Here is an 11678-nt window from a genome sequence, read left to right on the forward strand (position 1 = left end):
ACTCTGTTCCCACACAAGACCATGATTCCATTAACTAACATGTAGATCAGTGCTTTTTAAAAATTTGATGTGCACAAGAATTACCCAGGGATCTTAATAAAATGCAGAGTCTGATTCAGCTGGTGACTGACTGGATAGTGGGCCTTCCAACAAGCTCCCAGGAGATGCCAGTGCTGCTGGCCATGCACCATTCTTTGAGTAGCAAGACATTAGATGGCCACAAAAACCAGATATAGTGACCCTCCCCAAGGTCTAACCTGCACATCGCACCAGTGTCACATCTCTGCTGAAAACCCTTCAGCTGGAAATGCAGATGGCCAACAGGTTCACGAAAAGACGCTCGGCATCACTAATCATTCAGTTCAGTTGCTAAGTCGTGTCCGGCTCTGCAAAATCCAGTGGTCACTAATCATAAGGGAAATGCAAATCTAAACCGCAGTGAGATATCACCTCCCATCTGTCAGAATAGGTATCATCAAAAAGTCCACAACAACAAATGTTGCCAAGAATGTAGGAAAAAAAGGAACCCTTGTACACTGTTGACAGGAATGTAAACTGGTGCAGCTACTGTGAAAAATAGCATGAACGTTTCTCAAAAAGTTAAAAGTAGAACTACCATATGACTCAGCAATTCCACTTCTGCCTATCTATCCCCAAAAAACCAAAAACACTAATTTGAAAAGATACATGCACCCCAATATTCACAGCAGCATTACTTACAATTGCCAAGACATGGAAATATCTAAATGTCCATCAGCAGTAATAACATATATATAATATGTATTCACAAGGGAATACTATTCAACCATTAAAAACAATCAAAAATTTTGCCGTTAGCATGGATGGACTTGGAGGGCACTGTGCTAAGTGAAATAAGTCAAAGAAAAACAAGCACTGTATGATGTCACTTATATGAGGAATCTAAAAAATACAACAAACTAGTGAATAAAACAAGAAGCAGGATCACAAATATACAGAACAAACTAGTGGTTCCTGGCAGGGGCAGGCAATATAGGGGTAGGGGAGCAGGAAGTACAAACTGTCAAGTGTAAGACAGGTTCATGGATGTACTGTACAACACTGCAATACAGCCAACATTTTGTAAAGACTATATATTGAAAATAACCTTTAAAATTGTATAAAAATAAAAACAAAACTGCAATCCAAAAATAAAAACCTCTTCAGTTCAGTTGCTCAGTCGTGTCCGACTCTTTGCGACCCCATGAATCACAGCACGCCAGGCTTCCCTGTCCATCACCAACTCCCAGAGTTCCGGAGTTCACCCAAACTCATGTCCATCGAGTCGGTGATGCCATCCAGCCATCTCATTCTCTGTCGTCCCCTTCTCCTCCTTCCCAGCATCAGAGTCTTTTCCAGTGAGTCAACTCTTCGCATGAGGTGGCCAAAGAACTGGAGTTTCAGCTTTAGCATCAGTCCTACCAATGAACACCTAGGACTGATCTGCTTTACGATGGACTGATTGTACCTCCTTGCAGTCCAAGGGACTCTCAAGAGTCTTCTCCAACACCACAGTTCAAAAGCATCAATTCTTCAGCACTCAGCTTTCTTTATAGTCCAACTCTCACAAACATACATGACCACTGGAAAAACCATAGCCTTGACTAGACGGACCTCGGTTGGCAAAGTAATGTCTCTGCTTTTTAATATGCTGTCTAGGTTGGTCATAACTTTCCTTCCAAGGAGTAAGTGTCTTTTAATTTCATGGCTGCAATCAGCATCCGCAGTGATTCTGGAGCCCAAGAAAATAAAGTCTGACACTATTTCCCCATCTATTTCCCATGAAGTGATGGGACCAGATGCCATGATCTTTGTTTTCTGAATGTTGAGCTTCAAGTCAACCTTTTCACTCTCCTCTTTTACTTTCATCAAGAGGCTTTTTAGTTCCTCTTCACTTTCTGCCACAAGGGTGGTGTCATCTGCATATCTGAGGTTATTGATATTTCTCCCGGCAATCTTGATTCCAGCTTGTGCTTCTTCCATCCCAGCATTCCTTATGATGTACTCTGCATATAAGTTAAATAAGCAGGGTGACAGTTGCTTACTAATAAAATCTATACTCTTGCCTGACATTCAAGACACTATACAAATGGATCCTACCTGCTTCTCCACCTCCTAATCTTTCTTTTCCATTGTTCCCATCTTATGACCTATGTCTCAACCAAAGGGAACTATCTGCAGTTTCCTAGACATTCTCTCATTCTGCCTTTATTCTGCTGCTGCTTCCACCCAGAATGTTCTTGCCCAACTCCTTCCAAGTCCAGCTCAAATGCTGCCTCCTCTATGAAGCTCACCGTGACAGAAGTCATCCTCCTTCCTCTGACACCATTTTGTATGTACCTCTCTTAGGGATAGTATTACCAGCTTTTTTTAAATTAAAAAAAAAAAAAAGAACCATAAGGGGCAGTCCCACCTCAATACTGGCTCCAGTTGGGGAAATGTATACAGGGCTCACCACTAGTAGTATGGGCCCAGGTGAGTGCCCCATGCATTTTTTTCTTTTGTCCATGCCCAGCGGCTTGTGGTATCTTAGTTCCCCAACCAGGAATCAAACTTGTGCCCCCTGCAGTGAAAGTCTGGAGTCTTAACCACTAGACCGCCAGGGAGTCCTGGACATCCTGTACAAAGACTTGTGGGGACCATGTTTTTTTTATTGTGTCTACACAATTATCTGTTCCCTCCTTCCTTAGGGCAGATTCTTATTTGATTTATTCTTATAGACACCCAGCACAATGCTCTGTACAACTGGACATACCTGTGTATTTATTGATTTCCTGGGGCATAATTTAAATCAGTAAAACACATTGATTTTAAGTGTCCTGTCTATTGAGTCTTACACCCAGGTAATGCCCATCTCATAGAGATGGGGAACATTCTCATCAGATCAGTCAGTCCCTACCAAAAGTCCATCCCTAACCAGTGTGGAACTGCACACCCTTCTGCTAGTCTAGATTTGTCTCTTCTTGACCTTCATCATAAATGGAATCACACCACATGTGCTGTTCTATCTTCCTCCTTTCATTACACATGTTTCTGAGATTTGTCCATGGTGCCACATGTTAGGAACAGCCTCGTAAAGAACTCACTAGTGGTGGGAATGGAACCCCTGCGTCCCTGGTCATCACACCAGTCCAGGCTTCCCCAGGTCAGTGGCACTTGGACTTTCTAGGCTTACCTGCTGTCAGGCTGCTTACAAACTACAAAACTCCCTTAAAGCCCTATCACTCTTTCCTGCTGGCACTTCTGCCTCCTGCACACTGCCCTGTGCCTTCCAGCCACCTTCAGCAAGGAGACAGCTCCTGACTGCTTTTCCCACCATCTCCCCAAAACCCTGATGCCCAGTTCCAAGGTTCTGGGCTCCCAGGGAGGGCCCCCATCTGTCAGGAGGAGACGTCATCTCCACTCTTCCTTTGCTGTTTTTCTTGAGGCCTAGCTAGAAACACCTGTCCAGGGCCTCTGGCCCCATGTCCTACTATGGCTCGTGTCCACTCACTGCCAGGAGGCACATGTGACTGGAACTGCAAAAGAGGGAGAGGCTGCTGGCTCTGTGGCGCTCTCTGCCGGCTGCATCTTAAGGATTCTCAGGTGAGCTCACCTGATGATAATGGACCGACTCCCACCTGCCCATGCATACAACGCAGGAATGGTGGCCACCCTTCCTGGCTGATACAGTCACTCCATCTGGTTTTCAATATAGGTCTGGGTGGACAAGCCCAGGTGCTGCCCCCTCCCATCGCAAGGCCCACAAAGGTCTTGTTCTCACACCTGTAACAACTCTGCCATCATCGAGGTCAGAACCAGCACTTCAGGGTGAGAACGAGGCCCAGGCAGGACAAGTCCTATATCACCACTCCAGAAAAGAAGACCTGGCCTACATCCCCAAAACTGTGATGTCTGGCTAAGATGTGACGGAAGGAGGCGGCGGCACTCAAGGAATTATCTTAACTGGGAAGAACAAGGAAAGAACTCCAGAAGGTCCACTGTGTTGCGTGGACTTTTGAAACTGCCAAAATGCCATCCTCATCAGTGCAGGCGCCATAACAAATATACGACAGATGGCGAGGCTGAGACCAAATACTTACTTCTCACAGCTCTGGGGGCTGGACATCCAGATCAAGGTCCGGCAGATCCAGTGTTCCACGAGCTCTTGTCCTCATCTTCCCGCTGAACCCTCACCTAGTGAAGAGCAGAGACAAGTAGCTAGTTCTCTCCTGCCTGTTCCTATAAGAGCATGAATCCAATCACGAAGTCCTTGCTCTCAACTTAATTACCCCCTAAAGGCCCCACTCCAAATACCGCCTCATTATCTCATTAGGAATTAGGGTTTCAACATGTGAATCTTGAGGGGGGGGGGCCTCAAATAGTCTGTAACATACATTAACACAAAAAGTGGACAGTGCAGCGGCATTTGGCACTTTCTGAGACGCCATTTGCTGCGGGGCATTCTTCCAGGATACCAGTAACTAATCATGCAAAGATTCCCTTAATATTGCAGACCTGTGAAGTAAGTAGTAGTACCCCTGTCTCATGGAACTAACGCCCAGAGAGGGTGGTGGCTGTCCAGGGCAGGGGTCCCCAACCTCCAGGCTAAGGACAGCACTTCCTGTCAGATCAGTGGTGGCATCAGATTAGAAATAAAGAGCAACAATAAATGTAACACACTTGAAACATCCTGAAACCACCCTACTCCACCCCTGGTCTGGAAAAACTATCTTCCACAAAATCAGTCCCTGGTGCCAAAAAAGGTTGGGGACCACTGGTCTAGAGCATAGGCAGATCTCAGATTTAAACCCTATCTGCCTGCTCCAGGATGGTCTCCCGCTGCTCTGTCACCCTGCCTTCCTGTCTGGCTCCTTGAAGGTGATGTCAATGTCTCTGATCTCATATATCCCATCAAAGTGCTTAGAGTGCTGACCACAGAGTCCTTCCATCTCATCACAGCACTTAGGGAAAGGGAGTCAAGAAAGAGAGGATGGCTTCCCTCTCCCCACCGCAGGCCATCAGCACTGTGGTTCCCGCCCATTGGCACTGGCCTCTGCTCTGTGACCATAGATCTGCAGGATATCAACGAGCCACACGCAAAAATATTTTCCATTCCAGGGCTGTTACGTACCTTGAATTCCTCCCAACAGTCCTCAGAGCTAGGGTTTTATTAAAATGCAAACCCTTTAATAAAAGGAAAGCCATCTGAAGTCATTATCTCCTATTGACACTGCAGCCCATTTGCTCTATGAATGACCCAGTCCACCCCGAAGACTGCCGGGATGGCCCCGGGACCAATTATTTCAGAAAGAGGAGAAAAATTAGGAGTAATTTTTGAACAGTAATTCAGGATTCCACCCAAGAGCCCAGGACCAAACGAGGCCCTAGAGTGAACTGCGGCTTCATGGATGGAGTGTGAGCAGGAGGTGGGGGAATGCTGGAAGCAGCAGAGAAGAGATTTTCCTATTTCAGCATTTTGCCAGACACCTGTGTGGTGGGGCGTGAGAAGACAAGCTTGGGACCAGACAGAGCAGGGACGGCCAGCCCCTAGCTGGGGGTCCCTAGGACCCCAGGGAAACCACTGGAGCTTTCTGGATCTCCTCCCACCGACCATGAGTCGGGGATTTCAACGGCTCCCTCCAAGGGTCGTAAACAGTAACCAGTGTCTGTCCACCGTGCATGGGGACAGCCCCTCGTGAGCCGCGCCACCCTCGCTGGGAAGTCTGGGCGCTGGGGACGGGCAGGAACCACGGGTGCCCGCCTCCCTCCCCGCCCCCACCAAAAAAAAACCCGGGGGTGGATACATGGGGATGGAAGGCCCTCATGGAGATGACTGCTATGACTGGTTTGCTGAATTTGGCTTCTGACCGCGAACCCGCTGACGAGACGCCCTCGGGGTTCCAGGAGACACGAGACGGTCAGCCCTGAACTGGGCGGCCCTGGGAAGGCCAACTCTCCCGTGCAGAGTCCCCCTGAGGCTGACTAGACCTTTCACGAGTGGACACACGAGCTACACCACGACAATGGGAAACAGAACCCCGAACAACAAGAGGTGGCGTCAGGGGCCGCGGAGAGTTCACTCAGGTCGTCACTGGCAAAGCCCCCTCACAACTCCTGGAAAATAAAATGGAACCTGGGTGATGAAATAAGAGTCTGGCCTTGTTTCCCCTGTGCTGAGTCTAGTCGGCCAGCTCCCCAGGCAGCGCGTGCATGGACCTCATGCCACACACCTCCAACCAAGAACCCTGGTGCAAAATGGCGGCCCCACACCTCAGCTCAGGGCCGTGTGCAGAAGCTCCGCCTCCAACACGCAGTTGACGATGGAGGGGCGGGTCACGTGAGCAGAGATGCTCCGCCCCCTGTGCCGTGATCTGGCGTGGGAGCTGAAGCTGCGCCTGCGCAGTAGGTGAGCACCCCACCCCCTTGTCAGCGATTGGATCCCTACAGAGCAGCCCCACCCACGGCCTGACCAGAGAGCACGTGCTGTAGACCCTCCTATTGGCAGGGGGAGACTTGTTAGGGCCAGAGTGAACAGTGTGGGCAATGAGACCCAGGAGGAATGTCAGAAGGGATTTGGGAAGTTTTCTTCCACAACAGAGACTAGGCTGTCCCCAGAGGAACTCAGTCCTGAGAAACCAAGCTGCATCCAGGGTCAATGTGGCAAAGTCCTATGGTCTGAGAACCCTCCAGAGTGGGCTTTTTAGCCAAGCTGGGGGTAAGACCTTGCCCCGCAGCAGACTGGCACACACGGGTGGGAGCCGGGCAGCCCAACAGTTCATCAGGCCAAACCGAGAAGTTAATCTGAAAGCAAACCAATTCTCAACAGACAACAACCCAAGAATAAAAGAGCTCCGGCCATCCAGAAGCCAAATCACAGGAAGAGGATCCGAGGCCAAAGCCACACCGAGGTCGGAAGGCCAAGGTCTCCCCAAAGAGAAGCAGGACAAGGGTAGACCAGGAGTGATTCTGGACTCCATAAGCCAGGGACCCACACCTGTGGCTCCTAGTGGAGTCACACTAGATGCTTCTTAACTGGGGCGCTTAAACCTCTTGCACCTGCAGAGTGGGATAAAACATCCTTCTTGTGCCAACAGCACACCCGCTACCTGGCAGACGGGCGAGCAAGAGCTCTGCTGTTCCCGCAGATGACCTCTGTATCCAGGGAGCACACCTTATGAGCATCTTGCCATCCTGGAAGTGATTTTATTGATATAGATTCATATTTTTAAAAATAAAAATGGCTCTGCAACTGATACTCAATATCACAGGTCCTCCCCTCCTATCCCCCGTGACCCCCAGCAGTCAGTTAGGACATAGGAGGCAGAACCAGCTCTGTTACTGAGAGGGGTTACTCAGTGTAATCGTGGGGTGAGATAAGGATTTTAAAGACTAATTTTAACTATAAATTTTACCTCAGATACTTATCAGACAACCTAAAATTTACTCTATAATTGGTTCCTATGATTGCAGGGAGTAGGAGAAGAGCCCAAAGGTTAAAAAACACAGTCACACCTGCAACAGGGATATAAATCTACCGAGAGCTACTTGGAATCTGTAGGGTTTAGGGGAACAAAGTCTATCAAACTCAAAGAAGAATCGTTACTATCCTCCAAAGACAGGACAGTGTTTTCAACAAACGGTGTTGGGAAAACTGGGTATTCACCTGCAAAAGCGAGAAGTTGGACCCTTACATTATACCCTATACAAAAAATAACCCCAACTGGGTCGAAGACTGAAACTTAAGAACTGAAAGTATTAAACTTTTAGAAGAAAACATAGGGAAAAGCTTCATTACTTTGGATTTGGCAGTGATTTCTTGGATATGGCAACAGCAACAACAAAAATAGATAAATTGAACTTCATGAAAATTAAAAACTTTTTGCGTCAAACGACACTATCAACAGAATGAAAGGCAGCTGACAGAATGGGAGAAAGTGTTTGCAAATCATCTATCTGTCAAAGAATTAATATCTAGAATATGTAAAGACCTTCTACAACTAAAAGACCCAAACAAACAAAACCCAATAAAAAAAATTGAGCAAAGGACATGAAGGCCATTTCTCCGAAGATATCCAGATGGCCAGTAAGCACATAAAACATGCTCAGCATGATGAGCCATCAGGGAAGTGCAAATCAAACCACAGTGAGATGCCACTTCACACTCCACAGGACAGCTACCATTTTTTTAAAGAGGTGTGTGTAGAACAAAGAAAAGAAAGTGTAGGCAAGGATATGGGGAAATTGGTGTGCTTTGCTGGCAAGAATGTAAAATGCAGCCCCTGTGGAAAACACCACAACAGGTCCTAAAGATACTAAACACATAATTACTGGAGTGGATTGCCATTCCCTTCTCCCATGAGATCTTCCCAACACAAGGATCAAACCCTGGTCTCCTGCATTGCAGGCAGATTCTTTACCATCTGAGCCACCAGGGAAGCCCATGATTAGCACACATTCCAGAAATTCCACTTCTGGTTTATATTCAAAAGAATTGAAAAGAGGGGCTCAAAAAGATATTTGGACACCCATGATCATAGCAGCATTGCAGTATTCCCAATAGCCAAAAATTAGAAACAACCTAAGTGTCCATGGAGAGATGAGTGGATAAAGAAAATATGGTATAAACATGCCGCGGCATAGTATTCAGGCATAACATTCTGACACAGGCTACAGCGTGGATGAACCTTGAAGTTCATCATTGAGGACAATATGCTCAGTGAAAAACACCAGACACAGAAGGACAAATAGATGAATCTACTTAATTGAGTTACCCAGAGTAGTCAAACTCATGGATACAGACAGAAGAAAGAAGGCTACCAAGGGCTGGGGAGGGGATTGTTGTTGTTTAATCGCCAAGTCGTGCCTAACTCTTTTTGCAACCCCATGGACCATAGCCTGCCTGCCAGGCTCCTCTGTCCATGGAATTGCCCAGGCAAGAATACTGGAGTGGGTTTCCATTCCTCCTCCAGGGGATCTTCCCAACCCAGGGATCGAACCTGCATCCTCCTGCGTTGGCAGGTGGAGTCTTTACACTGAGCCACCAGGGAAGTGATGGGGGGATAGAAAGTTAGTATTTTATACAGAATTTTCCTGTCTGAGAAGATGAGGAAGTTCTAGAGGTGGATGTGTGATGATGTTTGTGTAGTAACGTGAATGTACTTAATGCCATTGAACTATCTACTTAAAAGTGATTAAGATAGTACATTTTGTATATGTATATTTTACCACAATAATAAAAAAGGAATTGTACTCTGTAATCAATAGGTCTCCCCGCTCCCCCAGTAATTATCTGATCTCTGGATCCCCTAGGCCTGCAGTGTTCTCTGCCCTGGCCCCAGGCCTGGAGCGGAAACCCCACAGGGCTGAACCCGGAGGTAAGAGGCATAGTCTCGTCCAGAATTGGAGAAGGCTGAGGCCACAGAGAGAAGGCTTTTGAAATAAGGCCTTTGCAGCTTTGAGACTTTACTCCTCACCCTGACTTCCCCAGAGAGAAATTTGCTGATCCAGTGCCCCCCAAACCAGTCTGGTTCTCCCTCAGCTGCTTTTCCATGTCTGCTGCCTCAGACATGATGTCAAATTAATGTCAGACTGTCTGTCCAATATTGTGCCCAACTCTTCTTCCTCCGTCCTCTTCTGGGGTCTCTGCTCCTGACTTAGGCTTGTGCTGAAGGATTCAAATGCAGCCAGACCACGGCTTGGAAACTGTCAGAAGGTGCTCCTCAGCACCTACCTCATCCATCACCCGGGAGGGGCTGGGACTGCATCCTGGCCAGCGGTCAATGGCGCTAATGGCTTCCGGTCCATTATGGGTGGAAAGATTCCAGCCCATGTGCTGCAGCGGCAGATTACTTATCAGTCCCACTAGGCAGAGGTTCTGGGAACGCTCCTCGCAGTTCCCTGAGCACTCAGAATGGGCCACAGTGGAAAGAGAAGGCTTCTCTCTGGGCCCTCTGGCTGTTCTCTCCTGGGCCAGCCTCCTCCTCCTCCCTGGTCCTAAGGAGGCGATGCTTCACAGAGAGCTGCCCCATGACGAGACTTTCTCATCTGCTCCTTGAACGAAACTGTCTTCCTAAACAGTCCTCTTTCTGTACCCCAAACTTCCCAGTGCACCCAGTACCACATCGTGTTTCACTCCAGAGTACCTCATAGTCTCCAGGCAGCAAGATCCTATGGACGATGTTGTATTCACTTATACCCGTCTTTTAGCAGCTGTGAGGTATGCAGATCTTTGTCTCTGGTGCTGTCGAAATCCAAGATCCCCAAAGCAAATGGAGAAGGAGGCAACAGAGGATGAGATGATTGGCTGACATCATCGACTCAATGGATGTCCCTCTGAGCAAACTCCAGGAGATAGTGTAAGACAGGGAAGCCTGTCATGCTGCAGTCCATGGGGTTGCAAAGAGTTGGATATATCTGAGTGACTGGAAAACAACCACCACCAAAGCAAATGTGGGCAAAGCCCGGAATTTCCCTCCCCTCTGGGCAGCAGCTTTTGGGAACTTTAAATGAACAAGAGAGGGCTGGATTCCACGTATGTCTCAAAGCCAACAGCTTTGAGCCCTGACTCCCCACTTCCATCTGCTGCCAGGTTGGCATCATGTTAGCCCTGCCCCACCTCTCAGGTATAATAATGGGGTTTTAAATGGTTGGATTGTAGCTCCAGTAACGAGCTGAGTAATGTAGCTTCTGTTAAGGCACGCCTGCAATAAAGAGACTGTTCCTCTCTGTAGCAACCAAAGCCCAGACGGAGTTCTTTCTGCTCATGGTGAATCCTGTCCTCAGATCAATGCTAAAAGGGAAATAATCCTTTCTCTTGTTCTTTTAATAGCAGTGACCTTCCCACCTCTATAAACTAAGCGTTAAAATGACCTCATTGAAATTTGCCGTAAATACTGCAATTATTTTTTTTTTACAAAATGGTCTTGATAACGAACAAGGTAATAGAGCAACAACCACCACCCTCCCCAATGCCAGCTGAAAATATTTTGAACAATTTTCTCACTATTCCAGCCCAGGGTCTTTCACCCATCCTATCTGTAAAGCAAAGCAGAATTTGGAAGACTGTGAACTCCATGACTCAGACATACCTGGATTCATATCCCAGTTCTGGAAATTGCTGTGGGGTGTGGCAGTTATAAGCATGTCATCCAAATTTAAACACTCCTCCACCAAGAGTTGAAGTCTGTGTTACCTACTCTTGAATCTAGGTTCTTCGCTTGACCAAAAAATGCAAATGAAGTAATGGTGCCAGTTTCTCGAGCCACGCCCTAAGAAAGTAGCAGCCTGTCCCTGTGCTTGTTTGGTACCAGTCTTGATACCTTTTCTGTGAAGTAGCCACAGAGAAGACTCTGGGGCTTGCCATGGCCAGTGAAAAGCCCCAAGGGGAAGTCAAGACAGAGGAGACAATCATATTAATGTGAAGGTAGCAAGGGACGATAGTTTGGTGTCATGGTTTAAGGCTCAGAGGCATAACCACTTCAATAAAAGCCTAATGTGAATAGCAGGGTTTGTCCATGAAGCAGATCTGATTCTGATTTGATGGGCAGTCAATCAATGAAACAGACACACTTGCACAGCTGTAAATGGATGATGAAGATATTGCTGGTGTGTCCTGGCAGCAGACAGGAAGTGTCTACTAAAGAGAGGACCTGCTTTACTGCAAAGCCAAGAAGTCACTC

At 47.4% G+C, this 11678-nt stretch overlaps 1 long non-coding RNA gene across 1 annotated transcript; it reads right to left on the minus strand.

Annotated features, from left to right (window-relative positions):
• Positions 1-1242: 1242 nt before the first annotated feature.
• Positions 1243-11207, minus strand: LOC148773566 (uncharacterized). The gene is made up of 3 exons (XR_016036724.1): positions 11088-11207; positions 4101-4194; positions 1243-2024 (listed from the first exon to the last, which is right to left on the minus strand). It is a non-coding gene; the product is annotated as an uncharacterized LOC148773566 (long non-coding RNA).
• Positions 11208-11678: the final 471 nt, after the last annotated feature.

This window comes from Moschus berezovskii, chromosome 28, assembly GCF_049115385.1.
Source record: "Moschus berezovskii isolate FMDL1 chromosome 28, NW_MosBer_1.0, whole genome shotgun sequence".
NCBI lineage: Eukaryota > Metazoa > Chordata > Mammalia > Artiodactyla > Moschidae > Moschus > Moschus berezovskii.